General features: G+C 40.2%; 1 non-coding gene across 1 annotated transcript; it reads left to right on the top strand.

Moving 5' to 3' along the window:
- Positions 1 to 2,588: 2,588 nt before the first annotated feature.
- On the top strand, positions 2,589 to 2,694 carry LOC118487726. The gene has a single exon (XR_004882669.1). It is a non-coding gene; the product is annotated as a small nucleolar RNA R71 (small nucleolar RNA).
- Positions 2,695 to 12,970: the final 10,276 nt, after the last annotated feature.

A 12,970-nucleotide genomic window follows, 5' to 3' on the forward strand; every position in this document is an offset into this window, starting at 1 on the left:
ATATGGACAAGTGAAGGTGGTCTTGTGTTGGTCATCCGGGTGTATGGCGATTTGGTTGTAACCCGAATACCCATCTAAAAAACAATAGTATTTTTGACCCGATAGTTTTTCAATAATTTGATCAATGAATGGTAGCGGGAAATGATCCTTAGAAGTGGCGGCATTCAATTTCCGGTAGTCAATACATACACGCCACCCGGTAACCGGTCGGGTGGCAATTTGTTCACCACTTTCATCCTTGACTACTTGAATGCCGGCCTTCTTAGGCACAACTTGGGTGGGACTCACCCAAGCACTATCCGAAATCGGATAAATAATTCCCGCATCCAACCATTTAATTACCTCTTTCTTAACTACCTCCCGTAGGTTCGGATTCAATCGCCTTTGAGCCTCTCTTGTCGGCTTTGCATCTTCAGTGGTAATGATCTTATGCATGACAATGGATGGACTAATTCGTTTGAGATCGGCAATTGTCCATCCAATAGCTCCCTTATTCTCTTTCAAAACCTCCAACAACGCTTGCTCTTGTGCCAACTCCAAATTAGAGGCAATAATGACCGGTAAAGTGTCATTATCCCCTAAAAATACATACTTCAAATGGCTGGGCAAGTCTTTAAGCTCCAACTTCGGCGGTTTCTCCAATGATGGTTTCGTACCCGAATCGATCTCCGCCGGTAGACCTTCAAATTGATGAGTCCATGGTGGTCTACCCTCTTTCAAAGCCATTGCATCTTGCTTTTCCTCTTCAACCCGGAGTGCATAAGCATGTACCTGTTCAGAAAAATCACACAGGCAAATATCCAAACCATCCTCCTCATACTCATGCGGGTTGCATCCGTCAACTATATCTGCCATGAAACACTCATCAACACCATTAGCATTAGAATTGTTAGTAAAAACATTCAAACGCATTTTTCTATTTCCAAAAGCCATATCAACTGTACCAAATCTACAATCGATAATAGCATGTGCGGTGCTCAAAAATGGCCGACCCAAAATTATATTTTGCTGTTGCCTAGGGTCCGCCGATGAGTAATCCAAGACTAAAAAGTCAACTGGGTAATAAAACTCATCAATTTTTACGATCACATTTTGAACCATACCCCGAGGTAGCTTATGAGACAAATCGGCCAAAACAACCGTTGTCTCCACCCTTGCTAACGGACCAAAGTCATATTGGTCATATAAGCCCCCCGGTAGAATGCTAACCCCGGCTCCAAGATCTAGCAACGCCTTAGCCATTTGAAAATTGCCAACTTGTATATTAATCAATGGCGTGCCCGGATCTTGGAGCTTAGGAGGAAGCTCCCCATTTAAAACCGCACTCACTTGCCCGGTTAAATCCACCCGCTTAGGCACTTTCTTCTTGTTTTGCCTTTTTTTGTGTACATAATTCTTTTAAAAATTTTACATAAGCGGGGACTTGTTTTATTGCATCGAGGAGTGGAAGATTTATTTTCACTTGTTTAAACATGTCCCACATCTCTTCTTTTTGAGGACCTCTCGACACAATAAAATTTTTCTTTCCCGGGTCAAGTAAGGCTGATGGAAACGGGACTTGACTCGGTTCACCCTCAACTTTTTCGCTCTTTTCATTTTCACCCAAACCCGGTTTTTTAACAATTGTTTCTTTTGGTTTAACCGGTGAAACTTCATCATCACTTTCATTACCCGTGACATCCTCAACTACCCCCTCAACCAATTCGGGTGACAAATTGGCTTTAAATTCTTTTCCACTTCTTAAAACACTAACATGATTAATATTAACATTACCTCGTGACGAACCATGTGAAGGGTTTACCTTAGTGTCGCTTGGAAGTTGACCCTTGCTTTTCTTCAATTCAGCCACGTCGGTTGCTAATTGACCCATTTGGGTTGTTAGTGATTGGATGCTTTTGTCACGAACCTCATCCTTTTGCATTCGAACTTCATCGAGTTGGTTCCGTTTTTGCATCTCCATTTGCATGCTCTTTAGCATCTCCATCATCTCATTTCCACCCGAAGACCCCCCTTATTCTTGACCCGTTTGATATTGCTTTTGATAGCCTTGGTTGTTCCCGCCTCGATATCCACCTTGGTTATTGTAAGATTGGCGTGAACCAAAATTACCTTGGCTACCTTGAAAATTCGGGTTAGCTTGATTTGAAGGGTTCCCATACCGAAAGTTCGGGTGGTTCCTCAACCCGGGGTGGTAGGTATTAGAGTTCATGTTGTTGTAATTCCTACCACCTCCTCCTTGACTTTAACCTTGAACCGCATGGACTTCTTCGTATTGCCCTTCCAACATCCCTTGGCAATTTTCAGCCGCGTGACCTATTTCATTACACAAAGCACAAACATCATAAATTTGGTTAGTAGTTTGAACATTACCATCATCTATGGCATGCACTTGAGGTCGGGCAATGGCCGGTCGGGCTCTTCTTGATGCTTGAGCTTTCCTCTTTGATGTAGTTGCCATCCTCTCCAAGAATTCCCAATCATCATTCTCATAATTTGTACCAAAAGTCCCACCGGTAATAGACATCAAATCACGTGCATCTTCGGCACTCAACCCCTCGTGAAAGGCATTCATCAACTCCCACAATTCAATTCCATGGTGAGGGCAATTCTTTATCATCATATTGAACCGTTCAAATGCCTCATGGAACATTTCACCATGTTGTTGTTGGAAACTTCTCAACCCCTTTCGTGCATCGTTGGTCTTTTGGGCGGTGTAAAACTCATCCAAGAAAGTTTGTTGCATCTCCCCCCATGTATATATGGATGCCGAAGGTAACGTGTAGAACCATTTCTTCGCCTTATCTTCCAAAGAAAATTGGAATAATACCAATTTGATGTCATCAGCCGAGAACCCTTGACTCCCAAGAGTGTTACAAATCGAATCATAAGCCTCTAAATGAAAGTAAGGCTCCTCCGTTGCTAACCCCTTGTACTTTGGTAAACTTTGCAAAGAGTTGGTCCTCACTTCAAATGTTCGCCCTTGATCATTATGAGGAATGACTACCGGTGAAGGGTTTTGAGTGATTACCGGCCTAAAGATGCCCCTCACATTTTCTCTAAGGTGTCTCCTTGGTACACCAAACCTACCTCTTGGAGGAATAGGACCCATTGGCCTAGGTACTTGCCCTTGTGGTGCAATTGGTTTTTGAAACTGTTGTCGCATCGGTGGGCGTTGAATTGGCCTTTGGAATTGTTGAACATTTGGTTGTACATTTTGTGGCCGAATTTGTTGCAATGGGATAGGATGTTGCATTGGTGGCCCTTGTGGTCTTGGCCTAATGTGTTGTGGTATGAGTTGTTGTTGTTGTTGTGGTATTCCACCAACACTTTCCATCCGTTGAGATTGACTTTGCACATATCCAAATTCTCCTTGATCACCATAACCCCCGTAAGCATACCCATCCTCATCATAACCCTCAAACTCCTCAAATCCTTCATCATATCCATCTCCTTGAATTCCTGACGATTGCCCAAATGGTAGGTTTGAATATTGAAAACCCGCTTGGTTCGATGGTCTAAATGTTGAAGTAGCATGGACAATGGTCGAAATTGGTGCTATGGTATGGGTTGAATATGACGGACCCGCACCCGAGAAGAAATGGGACAATGGTGGTATAGTAGTGGATGGGTTAAAGGTAATGGTTGGTTCTTCTTGGGTAGTAATGGGTTGTGTGGTGTTGGTTGGCGTAGTGTCATGAGGTGGAGTGGGAATTGTAGTGGAATTTGGTATGGTTGTGTTTGGTGATGGTTGTGTGGAAGTAGGTATAAATGATGAGGTCGTTTGACCCGTTGTAGGTGGAATTTGTGAATCGGCCATGATGTTTCTTGGTGTAATTGGTGAAGTGGGTGAACCAAGGATTCGGTTTTCTCGTAATAAAACCCTGTTTTGCCTTAGTGTTCTTTTGATTTCCGGATCAAATGACAATGGTGACGCTTTGTGAGAGCCTCTAGTATGCATGCATGTCACACCCCGATTTCCACGTGTATCACCGGTGGGCCCGGTGGGGATTACCGTGACGTAGTTGGAGACATCATAGTCAAACCACACAATATAATAATGCACAGCGGAAGCATAAAGATAATTATATTCAACTATTGTTCGTAATATCAAATGTATTACAAATAGTCGAAAGGTATCCACAGGGGATCAAATAATAATATCGAAAAGTATTGTTCAACAGACTTTGACATCTAAAGCTTGCAAGACTTGAATAATGATTCCTGGAGTAGCCAGCCTATTACGTATAGCACCTGCACTTAATCTTTTTGGAAAAATACGTCAGTTTACACTGGTAAATACACTCAACTGACTCATTTTGGAAAATGATTGAAAATTTATTTGAATGCACATGGCACAAAATGTCTTTTGATTAAAATACCCAGAGGCAAGATTAATCTTTTTATAACTTGGGACAATCATAGTTATGATCTTGTATACAGTTTTACATATTCGTTGTACGTTCAGGGCCCGATATAGAAACCGAGTCATGATTAATAGACACATCACAAGTATAGGCCCACTGAGCGTGAGATACCGTTTCCCTTATGCAACTGTCAGGTGTATGCCTACACCCCGTGCATAAGACGTGACCATTTTATAATACAATGATGTCAAGGATATCCGGGACATGGTCATTAACCCCTAAAGGCTTTTATTTCAAACAATACAGATCAAACCGGGTTACCTCAATAACTTAATCACAATCCGATTAAATATTCAATACCCGACCAAGCGGTATTATTATACCGTATCCCAAGCCCGTATAGGGAAATAAGTTAAGAGTATTTACCTGAGCTAGCTCCTGTCTTAAATAGCAAGAATAATAACTCAGCCGTATATTCTAATCAGTAGTCGCAAGTACTTTTACTGGGCTCCTAATCTGGAACGAAGGTTTTATCAACCTATTAGAATCCTAACGGGTCTTTATAATAGCCGTAGCTTAGACCGGTCAGTTTCAAAGGAATATATACGGTTTAATCGCGTGAAAGGCGAAAACCGGGAACAAGTGGTGATTTCGCCCAAACAAGTTCGAAGACTTGTTTTATATGGGTCTTACATTCACACTCTGGATTTTGGGGTCAAAACAATATGGTTTGACCCGCATCGGCTAATTCATGTAAACTAGTTACGTACGCCGAACCGTACGCGCAAAAGGCGCATCGGGTAACCGTAAGAGTCTTATGCTTGTTTCCTAAGTTAATATGCCTTAAAGAGGTTGTGGTATCAGTAGGATACCTTCCGTAATGCCCGTAACGGGTTTTTGTCCTTTATACGCCCCGTAGGGGTTTTTCGGTCATTTTAAAGATTCTTAAAGGGGTTTATGAGTTCTACAGGGAATCTGAGTTTCCCGACCAGTTTATAAAGTCTAAAATACTTTATTTATTATTTAAAATCAGTAGCAACTGGAATCGGGTCAAAAGACCTTATAGAACTCAAGTTACGGCCCAAAAGGGTATATTCGGTATTTACCGAACCGTAGCCATAACCGTAGGTTATGAGCAGGGTAAAAATGATTAAAAATCTTTAAAAATCCCCAAATATTATTTTACAACAGTAGGTAAAAGTTTTGGGGACGAAATCTTGGTTTAGGTAGGCGTTATGCTAAATGCGCTATTTAATTACCAAAGTTCCGAAATTTGCGCCATTTGCCTTAACTCCTATTCTGGACCTCGGATTGACATGAAATTTTAGGGACATGCTTAGAAATCAGTAACCAAGGTCATGATCCGTTCACATGTCCGAAAACCTCGTTTAAATTTATAAAGGGCGTTACGGTCAACTTTTAGGCGATTAGCGGAAATGCGTAAAAGACTCGGACAAACAATGAACCGGTCAAGAGGGTTATACCATCATGTAACCTGGTCCTAAGAGAGTCCTAAGGCATATCTATACCTCACTAAAACGGGTCAGAACTGAAGTCAATGCAAAAGTCAAACTTTTGCGACATTCGGCTCCGAACCGGTTCAATATAGCAAATGGTCGATTCAAACGAGCGCAAACAAGTTTATATACTTAATATCATGTTTTATGAGTGTCTAAACAGGTTTCATAGCATATACATTACAGATTATGCAAGATTCGCCAAAACGACATTCTGTTGACTTTTTTAGGTGCACGTCTGACTCGACATTTGACATGGTTAGAATGGTGATCAGGGGAAACCCTTTTAGGGGTTTATTACCCACATAAATACCAACTCATAACTACTTTTGATCCGCAATAAGACTGAGCTATTACTGATTTATTTTGAAGTCAAACCGTAGTTACGACGGTTTGGTTTCTAGTAGTTATCTAAGCATAAATCAAACTACAAAGGATCTAGACGACTTACAGAAGTTGGGTCTTGCTTAGAGTATACAGAGAAATGCTTGAGAGCCTTTAGAATGACCAGAGGAGTGTGTTTTGAGTTGTGTGTTGGTTATGAACCAAACATGCCCTTTTATAGTAAGGTTTCACAACAAATTTTGACACACAAGTCCCCCAACTAACCCCAACCTTCCAACATGTGTCCCTAGTGTTTAGGAGTTGTTTAGGGGTCACTTTGAAGGTTTAAATGTAGGTCATGGCTTTTAGAAGGCTGAACAGCCAAGTTAAGCATGTTTCTGCATCTGGGCGCCTGACGCGGCCCGCATGGGGGAACCATGCACCTTGTACGCGGGTCGCCTGGTTTTTAAAATCATGCGCGTATCTTAGGGGGCTCGCGGCCCGCCTTCACTTACCCCAAATCTCAACGCGGGTCGCGAGAGGGTGGTTTTTCAAGGCTTTTAAATCTTTTGAAATGATTATGAGAATCTGGTAATTAATAACGAAATCTTTCGTAATCATTAACCTGACCTTTCGGGTTTTGAAGGGGTAACTTGAATATTTTATAATCATGACTAAATCTTGGTAATAATGATAAAATCTTTTGTAATAAATAATGAAATCTTTAGTAATCATCAACTTGACCTTTCGGGTTTTGAAGGGGTAACTTGAATCTTTTATAATCATGATCAGAATCTTTGTAATTAATAACCTGACCTTTCGGAACCGAAGGGGCAACTTTGCGATTTGGCCCTTGGTTATTTACAACTAAGGGCCTCGTGTTATTTATATGTATTATTCAGTCCCTTGGTTATTTTCAATATTATTAGAAAGGTTTTAACTTTTATTATTGACGCTTTTACCCCTCGCATACGGATTTGATCATAACTTTCTCGTTTTAAAACGGAACTTCGCGAAATTTATATATTATATTCTAGTGAGCGTATTTTACTGTTACGAAGCCTCGGGTTCGTTAAATGGTCACTCAGAGGTATAATTGAACATGTTGACACGTTTAACCCCTATAGCTTGTAATCTCTCACTTTCTTTCGCGTTTCGTTTCCGTACGATCCATGATTTATCCGTTTGAAGGTACGAGCATCATTTAGGGATACTATAAAGTATATTACCCTTGATTGACATTTATAATCCTCGAATTTACATATATTCAAGGTTTGTCAATTTTTAGTCCTTCAATGCCACGTGTAAACTCAGGACACGTGTCGGCACATTATTGGACGCAAAAATTTCGAGGTGTTACATCCTCACCCCCTTAAAATAAATCTCGACCCGAGATTTACTCAAATAATTTGGGGTATTTTTCTTTCATCGTGGATTCAACTTCCCACGTATTTTCGGGATCTCTCCGGGCATCCCATTTAACCTTTACTATAGGCACATGTTTTCTTCTAAGCTTCTTCACCTGTCGGTCTTTAATTGACAAGGCTTTACCACAAACTTCAAGCTCTCATTTATACGTTCATCAGTATGAGGTATCATCAATGATCCATCGGTGAAGCATTTCTTTAGATTGCAGATGCGGAGCACATTGTGAACTCCATTGAGCTCTTCCGGTAAGTTCGACTCATAGGCGTCGGACCAGACACATTTGGTAACATTGAAAGGTCCTATGTATCTCGGGCTTAGCTTGCCTTTCTTCCAAACCGCATCACTCCAATTAATGATTCTGGGTCTACGTACTCTTCTGCCTATCTCGGGCAGACTTGAGTTGGCCTCGAGTCTGGACAATCTCGTCCGTTATTTCGAAGGCTATTTCTGGTCCTGATAGTTGGACCTTTACAACATCCGTCCAACAAACAGGCGATCTATACTTACTACCGTATATGCCTCGAAAGGCGCAGCCTTTATGCCGGTACGGTAGTTATTTTTGTAGGAGAATTCGATTAGTGGTAGGTCTCATATTAATGATGCAGTCCTAAACGGGATATGCATCTTAACCCTTCTCACCTTTCGGGAGATAAACAGGATAATCTTAGAAAGAGATAATCGAGATACAGGGAGACTACAGAGACTTTCCATATTTCAGGCTCCTGTTCCTTCATTATTATTTGTGTTAATACGTGATATGTTTATGTTATAAGTCCATGAATTCCTTATTTCGGAACGCTTTACTTGGACAATATTATGGATATCTTCTTCGAATACTACTAGTCGATATTTGTATAATATGATCATTGGGGTAGTTCCGGGGTTCCATGTATTAACTTCCATACTGATCAGGCATGGAAATAATCTATGGGACACGCCAGTATACGCCAATCCTCATATGGTACTTTTATCAAACATAGTTTGGCATTTAAATTTATGATAAAGGTTAGGGAAAGTACTCCAGATTTCTAATGCCATTAAAACAATTTATTAGTTGCAAACCAACAACTGTTACTCTTTATCTAGATGGCCTTAATATATACTAACCATGGTATTTATAGACCATATAGGTTAATATAGTACTAACATTCTCAATGAACGTTATTTAATATATATATATATATATATATATATATATTCATTATGTTTAGTCTAGGTCATGAAAGACCATAAACGGCTTTTAAGGTTCGGCCGAATTCATCATTTTCTTGACAGGGGATCAAAACGTCACTTCTGTCTTTATTATATTGATGAATTTTTTTTTTGGACAGCTCAAAAGTCTGCCACGAGGATATCAGAACAGAGTGATTTTTAATAGATACAACATCGAGCTAAGATTTGTTGGAGCGTTTTCTTAGGTACAAATGACAAATTCCTATCTCATATCAAATGATTGAGATCCTAAACATGCGGAGTCAATAGTTCTCAACAAATATGATCTCTTATGGAATTATATGTGCCAGTAGTAACTATTTTCTTCATAACCGTTTGATAAGAAAGGTACCCGCTGTATCCTTATAATACTGCACCATCTTCTGGCCGTTCATTCCGAAGACTCATGCGTTTGTTCTTTTGGCTTCTTCGGTTTCTTCTGATTCTTAGGGCAGTTGGTCTTGACATGCCCCCTCTCGTTACAACCGTAACAGGTTGCATCTTTTAGCTTTTCGCAATCCAGGGTTTTATGTTCCTGTGATTTGCAAATTCCACAAGGTAGGGGCTGAGATTCGAATCTGCATTTCCCGAGGTGGTATTTCCTACAGGTTTCGCACTTGGTCTTCTCAACCGACTGTTGACTGTCTCTTTTTAACCCGGAACTCTTCCTATCGGAGCGACGAGAATTCTCATCCTCCCTTTTTCTCTTTCCATTTTCAGAGGCCTTGGCAGCCATGCCTCTGACTATATCAAGTGTAAGAGATAGCGACAGGTCTGCCGCTGACCTGAACGTAGCAGGCCTTGAGGCCTTAACACTGGCCTTGATTTCTGGGGCTAAACCCCCAATGAAGCGAGCAATCCTCTTTGGTTCCGGTGTTACTAGGTAAGGAACCAGTCTGGACAGTGTATTGAAATTGGTGAGGTACGCTCGACAATCTAAATTTGTCATAACCAAGGATATAAAGCCAGCTTCAATTTTCTCAACTTCATGTTGAGGACAGTAATTCTCTTTGATAAGAGTAACGAACTGATCCCAAGTCATGTTGTACAAAGGGATTTTCCCGGTGGCTTGAATCAACGACCGCCACCAGGCTAAGGCCTCACCCTTAAATGATTGCGACACGAACTTGACCACATCCCTCTCAGCGCATCCGCTGATGTCCACAGCCGTATCCATTTCATCTAACCATGTCATACAATCTAGAGCTCCATTCTCCCCAGTGAAATCCCGGGGTTTACATGAAACAAAGTACTTGTAGGAGCAACCCTTATCATGGGGTCCTTGATTCAGTATGATCTGTTGAGACGGATCGCTGTGATTATTAGAAGAGTGACGCTCGTCATCTTCCTTCTTGGGTTCATCCTTCTTGGAAGGAGGCTTCGAATGTGGTATAGATAGGGTCCTACTACGAGTCCCACTATACTCTTCGTACTGCCGCTCTAAGGCCTTCTTAACTGCGTCGTCTACCAACGCTTTTAGTTCAGCACCCGTTAAATTAATTCGGGCGTTATCATTGTTCTCCATTGGGTGGCTATTAATTTTATCTGAGCCAGCCATTTAATTGAACTGTTACATAAAACAAGGACAATAGTTTACTTGGGAGCTTATTATGGAATTGTCTTTTATGGCAATTCATTAACCATGGTAACGGAGACCATATTTGGTTAATTTATTAATCACATTTGTTTAGGATTTGTATTATAACTTAACCTAATTATAAAACAATAACAGTTTTACTAGTGGCACGAAAGGCCTAGTCACATGGACGGTTTAATTTATAAGTCATTATTTCAGAGAATCAAGGTATTAAGGTTTGAATCGCATTCAGTACCTTCTCTTGACAGGGAGTTGTAGACTTCAACTGTCTTTTGTCTTTTAGGACAATAGGTATAACCCGTGGGCATTTCCCTTCTGAGGGATGGTTATAATATGATCATCTTCTCAGATGCTATTAGTCGAGATCGTATGGATCCTACCGATTATTTTGCTTGGACCTGGTCCAACACTTTTAGACAGGAGGTCACAGACCACCACTGTCATTGTCTTATCGGACAACAAGTTTAGCCCGTAGGCACTTCATCACTATCGGATGTTTATAATGTGATCATCTTATAGGATGACACAAGCCGTGATTTCTAAATCACTAGGCCAGATAAGAAAATTGGAAGAATCCAATATAAGGATGACAGTTGTGATTTTCCCGAATCACATTAGTCAATAGTGTTAACACGTGCTTAGGTGTTAACAAGGATCTGAATCCCTTGAGTAGGTTTCACCATCTTGGCCGTGTAGGCTAGGTCTCACATTTAAGATTCTTTTTAAACTGCATACTGGCAGGGAAAAGAGGGATGTTTATTTTATTCAGGATTTTTATCATAAATCCTAATTTAATATTATATAATTATGGCACAAGAGACCAAGTCACAGGGACAACTTTATATTATCAACCTTGATTTTGTAGAATTAAGGTATTTAGGCCTGAACGTGTTCTTGCCTTTTCTTGACAGGGAGTTGTAAGTTACGACTGTCTTTATTAAAATTTCTGGCCTGGGGGCCTATCAATTAACATCTCGTAAGATGTTAAGACATATAGTCATTGCACTGATGATACGTTCAGCGGTCACAGTAATGACATGACGACATGATCAGTGCCATTAATTTAATCAACTGTCGTTCAGTGGTCATAATAATGACATGACGGCAGGATTAGCACTTAATTTAATCAACTGACGTTCAGTGGTCATAATAATGACATGACGACAGGATTTGCACTTAATTTGATCAACTGTCGTTCAGTGGTCATAATAATGACTTGACGACAGGATTTGCACTTAATTTGATCAACTGACGTTCAGTGGTCATAATAATGACATGACGGCAGGATTAGCACTTAATTTAATCAACTGTCGTTCATTGGTCATAATAATGACATGATGGCAGGATTAGCACTTAATTTGATCAACTGTCGTTCAGTGGTCATAATAATGACATGACGACAGGATTAGTACTTTAATTTAAATCAACTGTCATTCAGTGGTCATAATAATGACATGACGACAGGATTATCGTCTAGAGGGCTTTGAGCATAGCTCATCCCCTTAGGATGGGGAATTTCAAAAGATCACAATTGTTGATGTCGCAATCGGACAGTGTATTATAGCCCGTGGCACTTCCTCCTTAAGGGATGATTATTTTAATAAGGAAGGTTTGGAATAACCCAATCTAGGGATGACTTACGTGATTTTATCGAACCACGTTTGCCAGGAGTGTTAACATTTTACGGATGTTAACAAGGATTTGAATCTCTTGAATAGGTCCTACCATCTTGGCCTCGTCATATAGGCTAGATTTACCCTTGAGATTTCTTTTTAAAAATGCCTACTGGCAGGGAAGGAAGGATATTTATTTTATTTAGGATCTTATCATAAATCCTAATTTATAAGTTAATAATAGCACAATTGGCCTAGTCGCGTAGACAAGTTTAATTTATAAGCCATGATCGTCTGGGATCGAGGCATTTAGTAATAGCACAAAAGGCTTAGTCACAAGGACATATATAATTTATAAGCTATGATTTCAGAGAATCACAGCATGAAGGTATTCTGGCACAATAGGCCTAGTCACTAGGACATTTATACCTTATAAGCTAGGATTTCAGAGAATCAAAGCCTTGAGGTTTGAACCTAGTTCATTACCTTTTTCTGACAGGGAGTCATAGACTACCACTGTCCTTTTGTTTTATATGACAATTTGTATGGCCTGTAGGCTCTACACCACTAATGGATGTTTTAATAAGTTTGGCCCGTAGGCACTACATCACTAATGGATGTTTTAATAAGTTTGGCCCGTAGGCACTACATCACTAATGGATGTTTTAATAAGTTTGGCCCGTAGGCACTACATCACTAATGGATGTTTTAATAAGTTTGGCCCGTAGGCACTACATCACCAATGGATGTTTTAATAAATTTGGCCCGTAGGCACTACATCACTAATGGATGTTTTAATAAGTTTGGCCCGTAGGCACTACATCACTAATGGATGTTTTAATAAGTGATCATCTTTATTGATGACTTAACCCATGATTTATGAATCATTTATTTGGGTTTTGAAATCCTTTAAAG

The sequence above is a fragment of the Helianthus annuus genome, chromosome 15, assembly GCF_002127325.2.
Source record: "Helianthus annuus cultivar XRQ/B chromosome 15, HanXRQr2.0-SUNRISE, whole genome shotgun sequence".
NCBI classification, from domain to species: domain Eukaryota; kingdom Viridiplantae; phylum Streptophyta; class Magnoliopsida; order Asterales; family Asteraceae; genus Helianthus; species Helianthus annuus.